General features: G+C 50.2%; 1 protein-coding gene and 1 long non-coding RNA gene across 7 annotated transcripts in view; both read right to left on the reverse strand.

Annotated features, from left to right (window-relative positions):
- SRRM4 (serine/arginine repetitive matrix 4) overlaps positions 1 to 15,544 on the reverse strand; it is a 194,911-nt gene that overhangs the window by 88,141 nt on the left and 91,226 nt on the right. The window contains exon 1 of one of the 6 annotated variants that reach the window (XM_039505398.1): positions 7,105 to 7,236. The exons of the other annotated variants lie outside the window; for them this stretch is intronic. The gene's annotated coding sequence lies outside the window, so the exon portion shown is untranslated. Of the gene's footprint in view, positions 1 to 7,104; positions 7,237 to 15,544 lie in introns of those variants that run through there. 6 annotated transcript variants of the gene reach the window in all.
- On the reverse strand, positions 1,746 to 5,125 carry LOC120386258. The gene is made up of 3 exons (XR_005589614.1): positions 4,820 to 5,125; positions 2,883 to 3,163; positions 1,746 to 2,736 (listed from the first exon to the last, which is right to left on the reverse strand). It is a non-coding gene; the product is annotated as an uncharacterized LOC120386258 (long non-coding RNA).

A 15,544-nucleotide genomic window follows, 5' to 3' on the forward strand; every position in this document is an offset into this window, starting at 1 on the left:
TTCCCCTCTGATCTGTTACTCAGCCAGCTTCCAGGAATGCTGAGAATTCCAGGGAAGGGAAAGACGTCCTGAGTCAAAGTACCAGAACCTGGTTTAGCACAGGCTGATGGATGACCTGTTTCGCTGATGACACTAACTCACCTAGTGATTGGGCTATTTGTATTGAGGTAATGCCTAGGAACACCATTCATGGACCAGGATCCCAGAGTGCGAGGTGCTGTACAAATAGACAGTGCCCAGAGCTAAAGCCGTCAAAAATCTGTTGGCTAAACTTGTTTGGATGTCAAATACCTTTCTGAGTAATTGGAAAACTTTCTGTGAGAAATGCCCAACGTCATCAAAAGTCAAAAAGACCAAAATGTTTGGGGGTTTTTGACAAAAAACAAAAACAAAACATTTTTCTTTATATTTTGCATGGAAAATAAAATATCTTTCCCCTCGCTTTACTCAGAACGGCCTGTAGCCATCCTTCAGTGCTATTTATCTGTCCCAGAATCAGGGGATGTGTCGAGAGAAAAATCAAGCAGAGGTACAGACACCATGAAAAGGGGGTGACAGAGCTGCTCTGGTACAGAGCATCAGTTAATCCAAGAGCTGCAGGTATCTTCTGTCTAGAGTTATGCCAAGTGTCAGAACAGCCACCAGCCATTCTGTATACCTTGGACTCTACCTCCCATCAGCTGTGTGCGCACCCACAAGATTATACATATCAAGCACACCCACATAGCTAATGGGACGACAGAGGCCGAGTTTACATATGTATAATAAATGTCTATTTTATAGAACTGGTCAGAAAATGGTATTTTTCCTCCCAGGGAAAATTCTGACTGTCAGAAACTGAAAAAAGGGAAGTTTTATTTTTCCCCATTAGAAAACCCAACAGTAAAGACTGGAGGAAACCAGACAGACACTTTATGAGAAGTTGTGTAGTGGAAAACTAGATTTTTAAAAAAGTTTCAATGGAAAATTTGACCAACCCTTCAGATACACCCCCCCCCTCCAACCAGAGCGGCTCCATTAGCTGTCCTGACTAGCAATGAGCCTTTATATATCATGCATTCATCTGCTTTCCCCTTGCTGTGTACACTGCTGTGGGAGATGGACAGATATTGGGCCAAGTTACGTATTTTTACTGTATATACAGCAGCAAACCCCTCCCCAGCATATATAACATAACACTATTCTGGTTGACCCAAACTGTGTGTGGGCGGCACTGTGAAATCTCTCAATGGAAATATATTTATTTTGCTGGATAATTCTTTATCTAGACAGTAACGTAGCTGAGTCTCTCTCACACACACACACACACAGACAGGATGCCCCTCTGCCCAGGATGAGGCGCTGCTGTCCATTTGGTGTCAGCATCAGAAAGATGACTTTTCTAGTAAAAGCCCTCGGTTCTCCGAGTGTTTTGCAGCCATTTATGTTGGCAGAGTGGGTGGCCATATGGTCCCGTGACCCTCACCCTCTCCCTCCTACAATTAGGGATTAAACATCAAGGGGTGTAAACATCAAACGCATGCTTGAAAACCTGATCGGCAGCACTATCAACCCAATCCCTGGCCTCATAAGTTAGCACTAGTACAGCACAGACATGCTGCTTCCAGAGCCAAATCCTCTTTATTCATAATCATTCCCGAGGCACGTGATAGAGCGACTCCATTTCCAGGCATCAGGAGGCCTCGACAGCCGCTCCCTCCTCCCCCCGTGCACCTGTCTCTAATTTAGTGACCCTGTCCTTTCCACTTCTGGTTCCCGCTCGCAAATGGATGTATTGATTGCCAGGGAGGGCCCGCTTGTTGAAGCCAACCAACTTCTATCAATCTACATAGCAAAAGCTAATGTGCCACACTGAAGCCAGAGCTCAAGCCACCTCAAATTGCTTGGCGGCAGAATAGGTGGTGGTTAAACAAAGCCAGCACCGCAAGGGATCTTGCGAGAGCCTTGAAGATATTATCAGCATGGAGGAAGAGAGACAGACCTTGGGAATCGGTGACACAAAAATACATAGTTCCATGGAAAGCTTCTAGCGCCATTAAAAGACCTTGCAAGTGAAGCTCTGGGCACCAGGACCCTTGGCTAGTGTGTAGCCCTAGATTAGATGGTTATTTCTGCTCTATATATTTCAGTTCTCAGATCAGATTCATAACAATGGGAAAGCTCTAATGTGACTGTGATATGCCTGTAGGGCTCAGTGCTGCATGGATTGAAGTGTTTCGCTGGATCAGGCCAGAGAGCTTAGCTCCTGGCAGGACTGAGCCTGTGAGAGCTAACTGCAAAGAAGGGTGCAATGGGTCATCCTGCAACACACACAAACACAAAAAGCAGGCACACAGGTGTCCATCTGCATTGTGTACTTACTAGGGCTCTGCCTTCAACTCTGCAATAGAGCTGAACCTCTCCGAATGTTACAGCTTCCTCCCCCGGTAGTGAGACTTCAGTTCACAACACCGCAAGATCTGGCCTCGCTCGTGTATTTCCCCCCCACAGGAGCTGAATCACAAAGATCTGATCCCTCGTTATTTCAGTCCCATAACTGACTTCCTAAGGCATTTACAAAAGGGCTATGAAAAATGTAAGTGCAAATGCAACGCGTGAGCCTACATAGCGGTTACCAGCTTTGCACAGGCACATGAATGCTCAGCTTCATGCCTGTGCTGGTTGCATGCCTATTTCTGCAGGAGCCCCCACGGACAATCCGTCTCTTCACATCGCCTGCTGCTTTGTAGGAGTTTCCTGGAACGAAGGTGGGGTAAGGAGACGAGAAACGGCTAGATTCTTTCCTGCTGGAGTTACGCATGCTCCCCTTCACTGTTAATGACACAGGTGAAGGGCTGAGCTGCTTCCCCCACACACCGGGCGCTGAATAATTGATTGATTACCTTGTTCAGACCCAGGGCATATCAGTGTTCTTGTCGATCAGGCGTCTGGGATCAGTCGTTTTAAAGACGGAGTTTGATTTTTTCCCCTTGGTACCTTTCAAAACACACCAACTTGTTTACCACTCAGATGATTATTTGTACCGGATGTGGGTCTGAACCAGATCCCTGCACCGGAAAAGCCCTTTGGACTCTGGTGAAGTTCATATTGTGATCTAGACCCAAAATTTGAAAGCTGACTTTTGCTTTTCACCACACACACAGAGCAGCCATCTATCTTCACTCTAAATTAAAGAAAACCAGCAACAAGAAAGGACACACACACAAAGTCTCCATGAGAGAGAGCACAGTGTGTGCATCTCCTGAGTTACATGCTTCAGGGATTCAGAGAACAAAATGGCTGCCATGGCTGCAGACAGGCAGAGTTATTGCATGTGAAAAGGTGCAGCACACAAAAAAAATTCAACGGATTGCAGCTGCAAGCTACATATACTACATCCTGCCTCTGTAAAATGGCTCAAACCAAATCCTATATCCAAACATCTCTAAGCTTTGTCGGAGTGCTGTATTTAGCACTTCAGGCCCATCTCTCTTTCAAACTCAAATTATTTTCCATAATTTGAAGTATCAATACAGAAATATATTGACAGAGGGAATCTCTCTGTGGCTAAGTTTGGAAAGTGAAATCCAATGTGAAAGCACCCCTTTAAATCATAGCTCAGCTGAGCTTTTTCCTTCAGATGCTTGTACTCATTTACTGTTCGCTGTTCCTCTGGGATCGCATGCCACTTGTTTGGAACACAAACACTCCAAGGAGGTGACGCAAGACTCAGCCATGACAAAGCTCTGGGGGATGCTTCCTTCAGCTCTGAATCAGACTTCTCTCCCCATACACACATTACAGCATTTAAAAACCTGTTCGCTCTTCCTTTGCTTCACGTTAATAATTCATGGAAGCATTCAAATTTATTCTGATCAGGTTTTCCACACACCCCCTTTGCCTCCCTACTCTGAACAGAGATCGGGGCTATAATTATTTTGTTCCTATATTTGTTAATGAAGAGCCATGAATTATCCATGAAATATTAAATATGTGTCATCAGCTAAGCAATTAGCCCCAAACTCTCTTCCCCAGCATCCAGCCTGAGCTGTGGGTTGGGGAGTCCCTCAGGGGCTGGGGTGAAGGACTGCTCCCGGCCAGGCAGCAGAGCCTCTGTGGGTACGTCTACACTTCAGTTAGACACGCAGGTTTTTAATTGCAGTGTAGACATGCCTTGTGACTGCTCAGGTAGTCTCAGCCTTGCCCCTCTGCCATGTGCGCACCTGCCCCACACAAGAGGATAGAAAGTGAGCCCTATCCAGCCCCGTGTGGTGTGCTGGGAGCTGTTGTAATAGCTGGGCCTACAAAGTGACCCTAATTGTGAGCTCATCCGTGAAACGTGAGTGTGAGTTCACAAGATGTCACAATAGCCTATAACAACAAATCCTGTTTGGAAAAGGTGCCAGAAAAGGGACAAAATGACTCAATTAGTCTAAACAAAAAGGCCTCCTGATACAGCTCTAGGACTGTGTAAAGATTGTGGCTGGTGAAGAAGAAAAGTTTGGGGGTGGGGAAATCAATGAACCAAAATGGACATGTCAGAAATTAGGCCTAATTGGTGGACACAATAATTAGGGGATGGGCTATTCCGTCCATCACTCCCCTTTGGGAGTCTTTAAAGAAAGACTTGGTGAGAAAATTTCACCATCATGGCTGCAACCCCCACTGTCTCCTGGGATCTTCTCCATCCTAGTCCTGAGATATGTCCTGACCTGATCGGCCAGAGAGCTGGAGCCAGATGACATTGCCACTTCCACCAGCTCTGGCTAAATTCCCAACATGTCCCGGGACGTGAGACTTTGTCCACCCCTCGCTCCAGTGTGTCCTTTTCTTTACCCACCTTACTTCTTTCTCTCCCCTTTTTCCTTCTGTCTAAGGAGATCCTGGCTTAGCCAGACAAGATGGCATATTTTGCAACATTGCTGTGAGCCTGTGACCAAACAGAGGCAGCTAAAAGCAATGCCCTGAACAGTCTGATGCTGGTACAGGTCTGACAGATCTCTGAGTGGCTGATAAGACCATGTGCTGCGCTCGGAGGTTCATGGCCATCTTCATCTCCTCAGAAAGTGAGTTCCAGATTCATGGCCTGTGTCTGCTCATGGGTCTGACTCCTTGGCGACAGTTCTGTTGTTCCGATGGAAGGTAGCCGTCGTGGGCAGTCATGCAGATGTGGGGTGAGGCAATCCCCCAAGGTAACATTGGCTGTTCCCATGGAGGGCTTGAGCCCCAAATCCTTGACATGAGCCAAGAGGGTTGGATAATTTGGGTAAGGTCAGGGGAAGCAAATGACCTTTTGGGTGATTTTCCAGACTGACCCTCTGAACTGTTAGAAGTTCCCCTACCACAAGATTCTATGTGCAGAGCATTACAAGAGCAGCAAAGATCCTCTGTGCACGGATGAGGTTTTACGTTCCTGATGGTAATGGTGGAAGGGAAATGACTCCCTCCATGTCCCTGCAGACTATGGGGAAAATGCACCAGTGTGCTCAGAGAACAGGCAGCTCCATAAAGAGCTCTCAACTAGCACCTGCATTATGCAGCCGTCTGCAAAACCACAGAGCCGTGCACCCAGCTCTGTCACACACCGGCAGTGTCTCCCATCACCAGTTTGGTGAGGAAGGACCTTCCTTCCAATACGAAGAACAGCCCCTCAAAGGCCAGGCCTGTGGGCTAAAAGGCAACGTCTACTGCTCAGCTGGGAGCAAGATCCATTGTTCACAACCAGTACAGCCCAACAGACGCACCCCAAAAATGGGCACCAGAAACCTTTTGGGTTGACTCACATCCACATGGGCTCCCTTCCAAACCACTGAGTCTGAGCCACAGGAGGAACTTTCCCGTCAGCATGAGAACTGGATAAAATGGTTAGGAACAGATGCCCTGTAGCCATTCTTCCTAGCTTTGTGCATTACCATAGACTTAGCTCCTGTGGGTTCTTTTTACCCAGGGCTGCCTTGCTCACGGTCTCGGGCGTCTGTTTATTTCCATTGCAGACAGAAACAATCTCATGCTGGTAGCAGCTGAGGACTGTGCCCTCAATCAGCTGACAGCAGAAGTGGACCCAGCAGGTACAGCAATGCCCTGCAGGGTTTCTCTTTCTGTTCATTTTGTGACAAGGCCGAGCTGGCTCCATTCTATCACACTTGCAGATTTGCAGCCCAGCAAGGGACACGGGCTCCAGGGAGCTGAGTGATCAGGGGCAATGTCGGGGCTCTGTTTGGATAGCAAGACAGTGGCATCCCTATCACGAGCAGGGGAGGCGCATGGGAATTACACCACAAATCCAGAACCCCCCCCACAGAACTTAAGGCAGAGTCTGGGCTCCGTTGGGTCTCACACACACAACACTGTGTGACAGCCCTGCCAGCACTGAGCTATAATCCCAGGCAGAACACTGCTCAGTCTCAGCCAGCGCGTACACTAGAGTTCCGGGTGGGCACAGACAGCGACCGTCAAGTATTAGCCAAGATTGGAAGCTCCCTGAGGGAGGGGCCGTCTTTTTGTTCTGGCGTTTGCACAGCACCTAGCACAGCGGGGTCCTAGTCCATCAAACAGCAGAGGGCTCTATATGCTAGAGGGAGAGTCAGGTGAGCTCCAGAACTGCAATCCAGACCCTGGAAAGGGTGGAACCTGTCATGGATTCCTAGACCCACCTGGAACAGAATCTGGGATGCCACCAATACAGGGATGCCTTTGAAGGGCCACAGGATTTGGTCTAATTCTCAACCACCGGGAACATTTGCTCCAGAGAAGCCCAGACTGGGCACCAGGAGGTGATCAAAGGAGGAGCTGATGGCCTGTTCGGAAACAGCCGCGGTGCCTACCTGTTAGCACCGTCAGAGCAGTGTAGGGCGAGGTTCGGGATAACGGGGTTGTGACAGGCCCTGCGTGGGATGCAATCACACAGCTGAGTTAGGGGGTCCAGGTGTGGAATGGAAGGGGTATCCCAGGACCGGAGTGACGGCCGTCGGGGAGCTGTGTGGAGGAAGCAGGAAGCCTGCCTATCACCGCCCTGCACTGTGCTCGGCTCTGAGCATAGCCACTAGCCCCATATACCATCAGTCCTGACATCTGTCTGGTTAGAATACGTAGCATCAGAGCACTGAGCATTTTATTGTGGTTTACCTTTGCCGTGAAGGGAAATGAAGATATCCCTGCCTGCGTCCCTGAGGACAGGAGATGATGTATAGTAGAGGAGATGTGGCCAATGACAAAGATTTCACATTTGCTGTTGGCACGAGGCGTCTGGGTCCCCTTTTATAGGGTGATTAATGAGGGAACACAGCACAACAGAGATGAGACAGCCTTGAAACTGTGTGTACTATCCTGCCAGCCAGTCTTCTCGGTGAATACATCAGCGTCCTCAGCGCTGCTCTGTCTGACACCGTGGCTTACTTTGATAACAATGGAAACAAATTAAGTTGGTGCTTCCAACAAGGTATCCTGGAGAAGCAGATCAGACTAGAGAATATAGGGTGTTGGATGGAGAGTTGACAGACCTGGGTTCTAATCCTGGCTCTGCTGAATAACCTTGCGTAAGTCACTGCCCTCTGTTTCTCTTCCCACCTGTCTTGTCTATTTAGATGCTCAGCTCTTTGGGTTTCACTGGGTTAGTGCAGTGCCTTACAGGATCCATCCCTGAGCTCCCGGCGTGGCTGTAATACAAACAAGGGCAGTTCTTAGGCCTTCTCCTGGAGCTGTGGGGTGCTTTCTAACTCCTTCTGCCTCTGCAGTCAGAAGGTGGCTCATTCCAAAGGGGACAACTGCTTGGTCCTGCAGCCATTCACCAGCTGGGGTCCTGCCAAGGCTTTGCCAGGCCACCAGGTGAGCTCAAATACCTACTTCTCAGAGGCTCAAACTTCAGACGTGGACCTTAACTCACCAAGAGCTGGGAGGTGCCTGGACCCACAGTTTACCCTTGGACCCATCCCTGTTTGTCCTGCTCGCCACTGCAGTTGTTAATATAAACACAACACACTCTGGAAGATGCAGAAGGAAACAACAAGGTTTAGAAGACATGCCTCATAGCTCAGTGGAGATAGCGTAACAAAGAGAAGGTGAAGGGGTGACTCGATTGCCGGGTGTAAGTACCTACCTGGGGAACAAACAATGGGCTCTTCAGTCCAGCAGAGGAAGGTCTAACAGCCCAGTGGCTAGAAGCCAGGGCCGGCTCCAGGCACCAGCCCAGCAAGCAGCTGCTTGGGGCCGCCAACGGTGAGGGGCGGCATATCCGGGTCTTCGGTGGCAATTTGGCAGCGGGTCCCTCACTCCCTCTCAGAGCAAAGGACCAGCCGCCGAATTGCCACCGAAGACTGAAGCGGCGGCAGTAGAGCTGCAGATCGTGATCATGGCTTTTTTTTTCCTTTTTCTTTTTGCTGCTTGGGGCAGCAAAAACCCTGGAGCCGGCCCTGCTGGAAGCTGAAGCTAGCTCAATTCAGGCTGGAAATAAGGTGCAACTTTAAACAGGGAGGGCAATTAACCATGGGAACAATTTACCAAGGGCCATGGTGGATTCTCCATCACTGGCAAGTTTTAAATCAAGACTGGATTTTTTTTCCTTCCAAAGCTCTGCTCCAGGAGTTATTGCGGGGCAGCCCTATGGTCTGTGCTACTAGATGATCACAGCAGCCCCTTTCTGGGCTTGAAATCTGTTAATCTAGAAAACCAGGGCAGGGTGTGAGAGGGGATCTGGCAAGGGGCTCAGCAGGCTCGTTAGCTGACCTTGTGGCTGGCTAGAAGCAGACGAGGCCTGAGCAGGCAGCAGGGGGCCTAATTAGGCAGCTGCTGTATGAACAATAGGGACGGGCAAACTTTTTGGCCAGAGGGCCGCATTGGGTTTCTGAAATTGTATGGAGGGATGGTTAGGGGAGGCTGTGCCCCCGCCCCCTATCTGACCCTCCCTGCTTCTCACCCCCTGATGGCCCCCCCAGGACTCCTGTCCCAGCCAACCCCCCCACAGTTCCTTGACAGCCCCCCTGGGACCCTTGCCCCATCCAGACCCCTGCTCACTGTCCTCTAACCGCCCCAGAACCCCACCCCTGACTGCCCGACGCCCCATCCAACCCCCCCCTCCCTGATTTCCTCACTGGAATCTCTGCCCCCATTCAACCCCCCTGTTCCCCGCCCTATGACCACCGCGACCCCTATCCACACTCCTGACCCCTGACCACCACCCCGAACTCCCCTGCCCTCTATCCAACCCCCCCTGCTCCCTGCCCCCTTACTGTGCTGCCTAGAGCACCGGTGGCTGGCGGTGCTACAGCCGCGCCACCCAGAGCACCAGGACAGGCAGCTGCACCCTGCGCAGCACAGAGACCGGGTCAGGCCGGGCTCTGCAGCTGCGCTGCCCCAGGAGCTCGCCGCGCTGCCCCCCAGAGCATTGCGCCAGCGGCGGGGCGAGCTGAGGCTGTGGGGAAGGGGGGACAGCAGGGGCGAGGCCAGGGGCGAGCTTCCCGGGCCAGGAGCTCAGGGGCCAGGCAGGACGGTCCCGCGGGCCAGATGTGGCCCATGGGCCGTAGTTTGCCCACCTCTGATGTACAAGCAACTCCCACTGAAGTAAACGGGAGTAGTGCCAAAAGCAGCCACTGTGTAAATGGGTCCCGTCTGCTGGGCCCTGGTTAATGGCATTGATCGCCGTCCGTGCGGTAATGGCAGGCATTCCTGGGCGAGGGGACTGGATCATCCAGCCTGTCCCCTCCCTACCTGCAAAGTGGAACCCTGTGGCTCACCCACAGAGGCTACTCCAGACAGGCTGGAGAAGGGGGAGCATGCTGGGAAGGTGACACTGCCCCCTTCTACTGGGATCTGCTACTTTCACAGAAGCAGAGGGGAAGTTGGGGCCTGGCTGCCCTCCAAATGTCACAGCCAAATTTTCAGCAGACTCAAGAGACACGGTGGGAACCGGCTTTTCTGCTGCCCTGCAGCTTGCGCCTTCCCAGAACACCGGTGGCAAAGCGAGCGTAAAACATTTCCACAGCAGGGTGGCAACAGTTTGCATTCGGTTTGCACTGGTGTAAATGGCCACACAAGGGGCAAGGTGATGGAGGACTAGCCCTGGATTTCTACTGTTGTAAGCGTCCCATTCTCAGGCCTTGTCTGCACTAGAACGGGTTTGCTGGCAGAGCTGCACCAGCAAAGCCGCCTAACGGAGTTTATCCCGGCTAAAGATTCTTTGGCCAGCAGAGCTGATACCATTCCCCGAATGCAATAAGCTGAAGTGGCAAGAGCACTTTTTTGCCAGTCTAACTGCACCTACACTAGGGCTTGTGCTGGCACAGAGATGTCCATTAGGGGGTTGATTATTTCCATACTCCTGCCAGCCAAAGCTACGCCAGCAAAACGTAAGTGTCGACCAGGCCTGAGTCTCTAGGCAGCGCGGTATTGTTTATTACCCTGCACAGGCAAAACTGGCTAGAAGGGAGGGGGGATATATTCACTCTCACTGAGTCCTGCAGGCTAAAGCCCAGAATTTTTACTCCATTGTTCATTTAGTGGACAAGTTGCTCTTTCCTGTTAAACTAAGGTGCTCACGGGCCCTGGAAGCTTCACGTGAGGAGATGCGACTGAAAACCCCAGAGCTCTGACTGGTGAATGGCGTCTGCAGAGGAAGGCTGCCTGGAATTCAGGCACCGGACAATCCTGATGCTCATGAAAGACTTATGTCCTCAGCTGGCTCTGTCACTTCAGGTTGGTGTGAGCAGGCTCTGTACTTTGCATAGGTGAAACTGGCAGCCGGGCATGGCAAACAGGGACCGTGTCAGGTAGGTTCTGTGAACCTCACTGATGCCCATCTTCACTCATGTTGTCAAGGTACGACACAAAAGGGATGATCCTCCCTAGCTATTCAGCCAAGCCGCACACTCTGTTATCCATATTAACCGAGGGACATCTTGTATCCAAAGGGGAAGGGCTGCACTTCTAGATAATTTACTGAAAATAACAGGACATAAAATCCTATGTCAGTCAACCTCCCCTACCCCAGACTTGACAAGACACTTGCAACAAGCCCTGATTGATTATGAAGACCCAGATGTTATGGTTACTGATCATATCAGGCCTGGAAATCATGGAGATTCAAACTCAGAACCAGCCACTCAGCACAGCAGTGCAGCCACACTAGCTCAGCCAGTGGAGAAAATGTTTTTTTCGCAACAGACTAATCCCATCCCTTCCCACTAGAGTGCTGCAACACACACACACACGCACGCACACCCACCCACCACAATCCATTTCTCATCACACTGTCTTCTTACAGGATCCTTTCCTTTTAGAGCCTATTCTTGAGCATATTGGTGCTTTGGGTTAGTGTTAATGGGCATCTGAATGACCCACCTGCAGTCTTGGCTCCTGCACCTATGGAAACTTGTCTCTTTTCTTTATTTTTGGCTTGGCTATTTGGGGACATTTTGTTTTTGTTTGTTTTTTCCTCCGACTCCTTTATATCGATTTTTTCAGTGGTGGATGGATTTCCCCCACACTGGGTAGCTAAAGGGAGAGGTGTGAAGTCTCGAGAAGCAGGCACAGAGGCTAAGGGAAGGCATGCCACCTGTACTGATTGCTTTTCACTATTCAATATTCCCCATTTACACAGCAGCTCTCGGGATGTCAAAGGGTTTTCCAAACAGACACAGAGCGAGTGCCCAAGGCTGGGGCTGGGGAGGGGGGATTTGGCCTAGAAGGACAAGAGAAGCTCCTACTCCTTTGATAAAAAATGCCATAGGATCTTCAGTGCCCCACACACGTACGTCACATCCTTCATCCTCAGCTCCCAAAGGGAAGGAGGCACAGGATTGTCCCTATTTTAAAGGTGGGGTAATTGAGACACACGAAGTAAGGCTGTGTCTGCATTAGACACAACCATGTCAATGAACCTGGTAGTCTCGGAAACGGACTCCAAACACTGCCAGAAACTTAGAACGGTCAGTCCTGAGCTAGCCAGTAAGCATGCCTGGAACAGAGCCGCCTCCCCTAACTCGAAGGCCTGGGCTCCACCCACTAGACCACAGCTACCCTAGCTATTTAGGAAGAGCAGACAGGGTTTCTGTTTGTAAGAGCTCATCTAAAAGACCCTGCCCAATATGCCACTTGGCCCCCCAGAAGGAATAAAGACTGTGGAGGCTCTACAGTGGTGGTTCCAGAAAGCCCATGTATTAAATTCTTTGGTTTCTCTCTCTTTGCCTGCTTGGTTTCTATATGGCTTCCTGTTCCTTCTCAGGATAAATGGCCTCCCGGCTCATCATTTGCCTCAATGGAAGCGCTATATAATTGTAGTCCTTCCAACAGAATAGCTGCTCCTTTGAGGAGACCTTTCTTTTTAAATAATATAGCTGTTCTTCACGGATGGTTCTCTCAAAAAAAAATCCCCTTTATTTCCCCAGATCTTACCTAGGGGATCTCGATTAAAAAACCAACAACCCGCCTTTCACCAGATTTGCTTCCAATTTCCTCTCTGAACAGCTCATCTATTTCAGGGAGATGCATTTTCCCTTTCACATCAGGCTTGTATTTTAACTACTGAATGATCCTTTTCAGGCCTTCTTGTGCTTTCAGTTCCTCCTGTTATAGCCTCACCCACCCTGCATCCCTTTTCTTTGCAGCTTGGGGGATAGAGCTTGTTCAGCTTCAGCTGCAACGCCAAGGGAGGGCAGCTGCTCCGCTTGCAGAGTCGGTTATTTCAAATGTGCCATGTTTGGTGACACAAATTCACGTGTCTCAAATAAGATTTGAATTTAAACATGGTGGGCCACGTTCATCCCTGATGGATCTCGGTCATCTAGACAGACAGTCATGAGGGGCCTGTAGACAATAGCTCTGTCTCTAATACAGATTGACCTGGCCGGGTTAGGAGGTACAATATGCTACTGCTCTGTAGGGGGCACCATCTCGGGGTTTTCAGCACCCGGGAGCAACTGAGTTCCTCTGGGCACTTCATCTCCGTGTGTCTAGGCATTTAGGCCATGCTCACCGCTGTGGTAATTATAGATTCCCCACAGGCAGAGGCTTGCCAATCCTGCTGCCCTCCGGCATTTTGCCCATGGAAGCTGATAGCCTGAACCTGCACTGAATCTAGCCCATAACTGCTTTGCCTCACAGGCGCATGCAGAATGATCCATTCATTACTCTGCTCCCACGTAACACCACTACATCAGTACTGAGTGCCAAGTGGGGAAAGTCTGCTTCCCCGAAATGTGGTTAAATAATGAATGTTCTGTGCTTGTAACTGCTTCCCTCAGACTATACCAGTAGCACCTTGATCTCATCTGGCTGGAGCCTTAGCCAGCTCATTTCATTTCATTGGTCTTTCCATTTTTATACTGTGCTCATTACCATGGCATCCGAGCACCCAGGTCTCATCAAAGTCCATTGAACCTTCTCAGTGGCATGAACCATCTCCCTCTGCTCCACCCATCTCACATGCACAGTACGGGAGTGGAGGGGTGGGGGCAAGAACAGACCCCAGCAGCACCTCACTCTACAATGCCGCAGGGCCGAAGAGAACTTCGTTGTCTACTACGATCTCTAGGTAAGCTCGTAAAGAAAGGACAGAGCCGCTCACGAGTGACAGCCTGTCCTTACCTGGCTGGTGGATGTGTTAAACGTTTCCTGTGGGCAGGACTGACACATCTGAAAAGCTAAACGGGTGTGAAATTATTCGGGCGACTTCTGTTCTGAGTGGAGAAGCATCAAGGAAGCAGAGTGCAGATATAGATTAGCTTGTGGGGAAGGACTGGGTTGGGTCCGAGGTCAAATCAAGGGTAGGGCTTGATCTTGGATTAGACTCTGATAAGGTCAAAATCTGATCTTGATCTCTGGAGACTTTGGGCCCTGAATGGCAAGATTCTCGTCAGAGCAGCTAATCTTGGGAGATTTCAGCTACAAGCGACCTCGAAAGAAAACTGACCCCCAATGAGTTTGGGGTCTGACCAGAAACCAATCCCACAAGGCAGATTCAGATCCAGTACTTGGCAGAGCCAAGGAGTTCAGACCTGGGCTTCCAATCTGGACATGCCTTTAAATTTGCTTTCCCATGTGGTCACCCTTAACTTGAAGGGTACATTTATCCGTCGTGTATCAAGGTTTAATTAATCAGAAGATGTTCTAAGCACATTACAGCCGTAAGTAGTATGAACTATTGATGGCTATAAGCACCATCAGCAGACAGTGTTACAGATGGGTAAAAGTCTCTTACTCGCCTGCTGGACCCTAACAACCTGTAAACATCAACCATTTATTCAAACATCGATTAGTCATTATTCCCTTATAAACTATTTATAAACGCATCTTCACTAGAACATGGGAGAGGCCATGTGGTCCAAAGGCATCAGGTGACCTGGGTTCCATTCCCAGTTCCACCACTGATCTGCTGCATGTCCTAGGGCAACATCTCTTCACTTCTTTGTGCCTGTCTTTTGCCCTCCTACCTTTCAGTGGTCCTGCCTGTTTAACACATATACTGTGCCTACCCCAGCCTAACCTCAGTACTTATATGGGCCCCATTGCAATGTCACAAACTTCAACACATTTATCCTTGCAACTCCCCTGTGAAATAGGGCAGTGCTATTCCCACTGTACAAGTGGGAAACTGAGGCGCGGAGCAATTAATATCTTGTCTACACCTGCTGCGGCATGTAGGGTACATAGACATAGCTAAAGGCAGGCTGTGTTCGCAGTTGTTACTGAGGTGTGTTGCTACGTGCGGCACTGAAAGGCTCCGGCAGGGGGGAGACAGCTCTCTGGAGCCTTTCCCCACTGCCTCCCACCTGCCAGAGCCTGTCCACCGAGGAAGTCTTTCCCTGCGGCTCCGGCAGTGGGGAGGCAGCAGGACCCAGCGGTGTGGATGTGGGAGGCGTGGCTTGAGAGTGCAGAAAGCCATGTTGAGTATATATCTTGGGGGTGCTGGTGTAGAGGGCACTCTACGTGCCCGAGCCAAGCCTCACCGGCTACACGGCTACTTATAGCCATGCTAGCCTGGCATGCAGTGTCGGGACTGTACGTGTCCACCGCTGGAGCTAGGGCTGAGAGTCCAGCTCGCAGACCTACTCGCACTAAATAGTGCGGCTGCATGGGCTAGCGGCCCTGAGTACGGACCCACGGGCAGGTCTGTACTCAGAGCAGCTGGCCCACGCTGCTGCTCACCACCGCCCACACTGCTGCAGCTACACTGCTACTTTCCAGGCACTCGCACGAGCTAGAATCACACCCCTTGCTCCAACGATAGATGTCGCCTCAGTGACTTGCCCAGCCACATAGAAAATCTGTGGCAGAGTAGGGAACTTGAACCACTGACTGCTAGGTGCCAGGCTAGTGACCCTAACCACTGGGCCATCTTTCCTCCGAACACAATACAGCCCTGACTGCAGCGGAGGCTTGTGGGTGTTATTGTAATAGAAGATCATTTTACGGCTACTTGTAGGTCTCAAATATCACTGGGGCCCCAAAATACAAGCGTCTTTTACGTTAACCGTCTGGTTGTCTCTGCGCTATAGGACTCTTGCTTTCTCAGTGCAGGGCTGAAGAATGACAATGAATCAGCAATAAAAAAAAACAAACCACAGGCTTTGTTTAA

Source organism: Mauremys reevesii, linkage group 18, assembly GCF_016161935.1.
Source record: "Mauremys reevesii isolate NIE-2019 linkage group 18, ASM1616193v1, whole genome shotgun sequence".
Lineage (NCBI taxonomy): Eukaryota > Metazoa > Chordata > Testudines > Geoemydidae > Mauremys > Mauremys reevesii.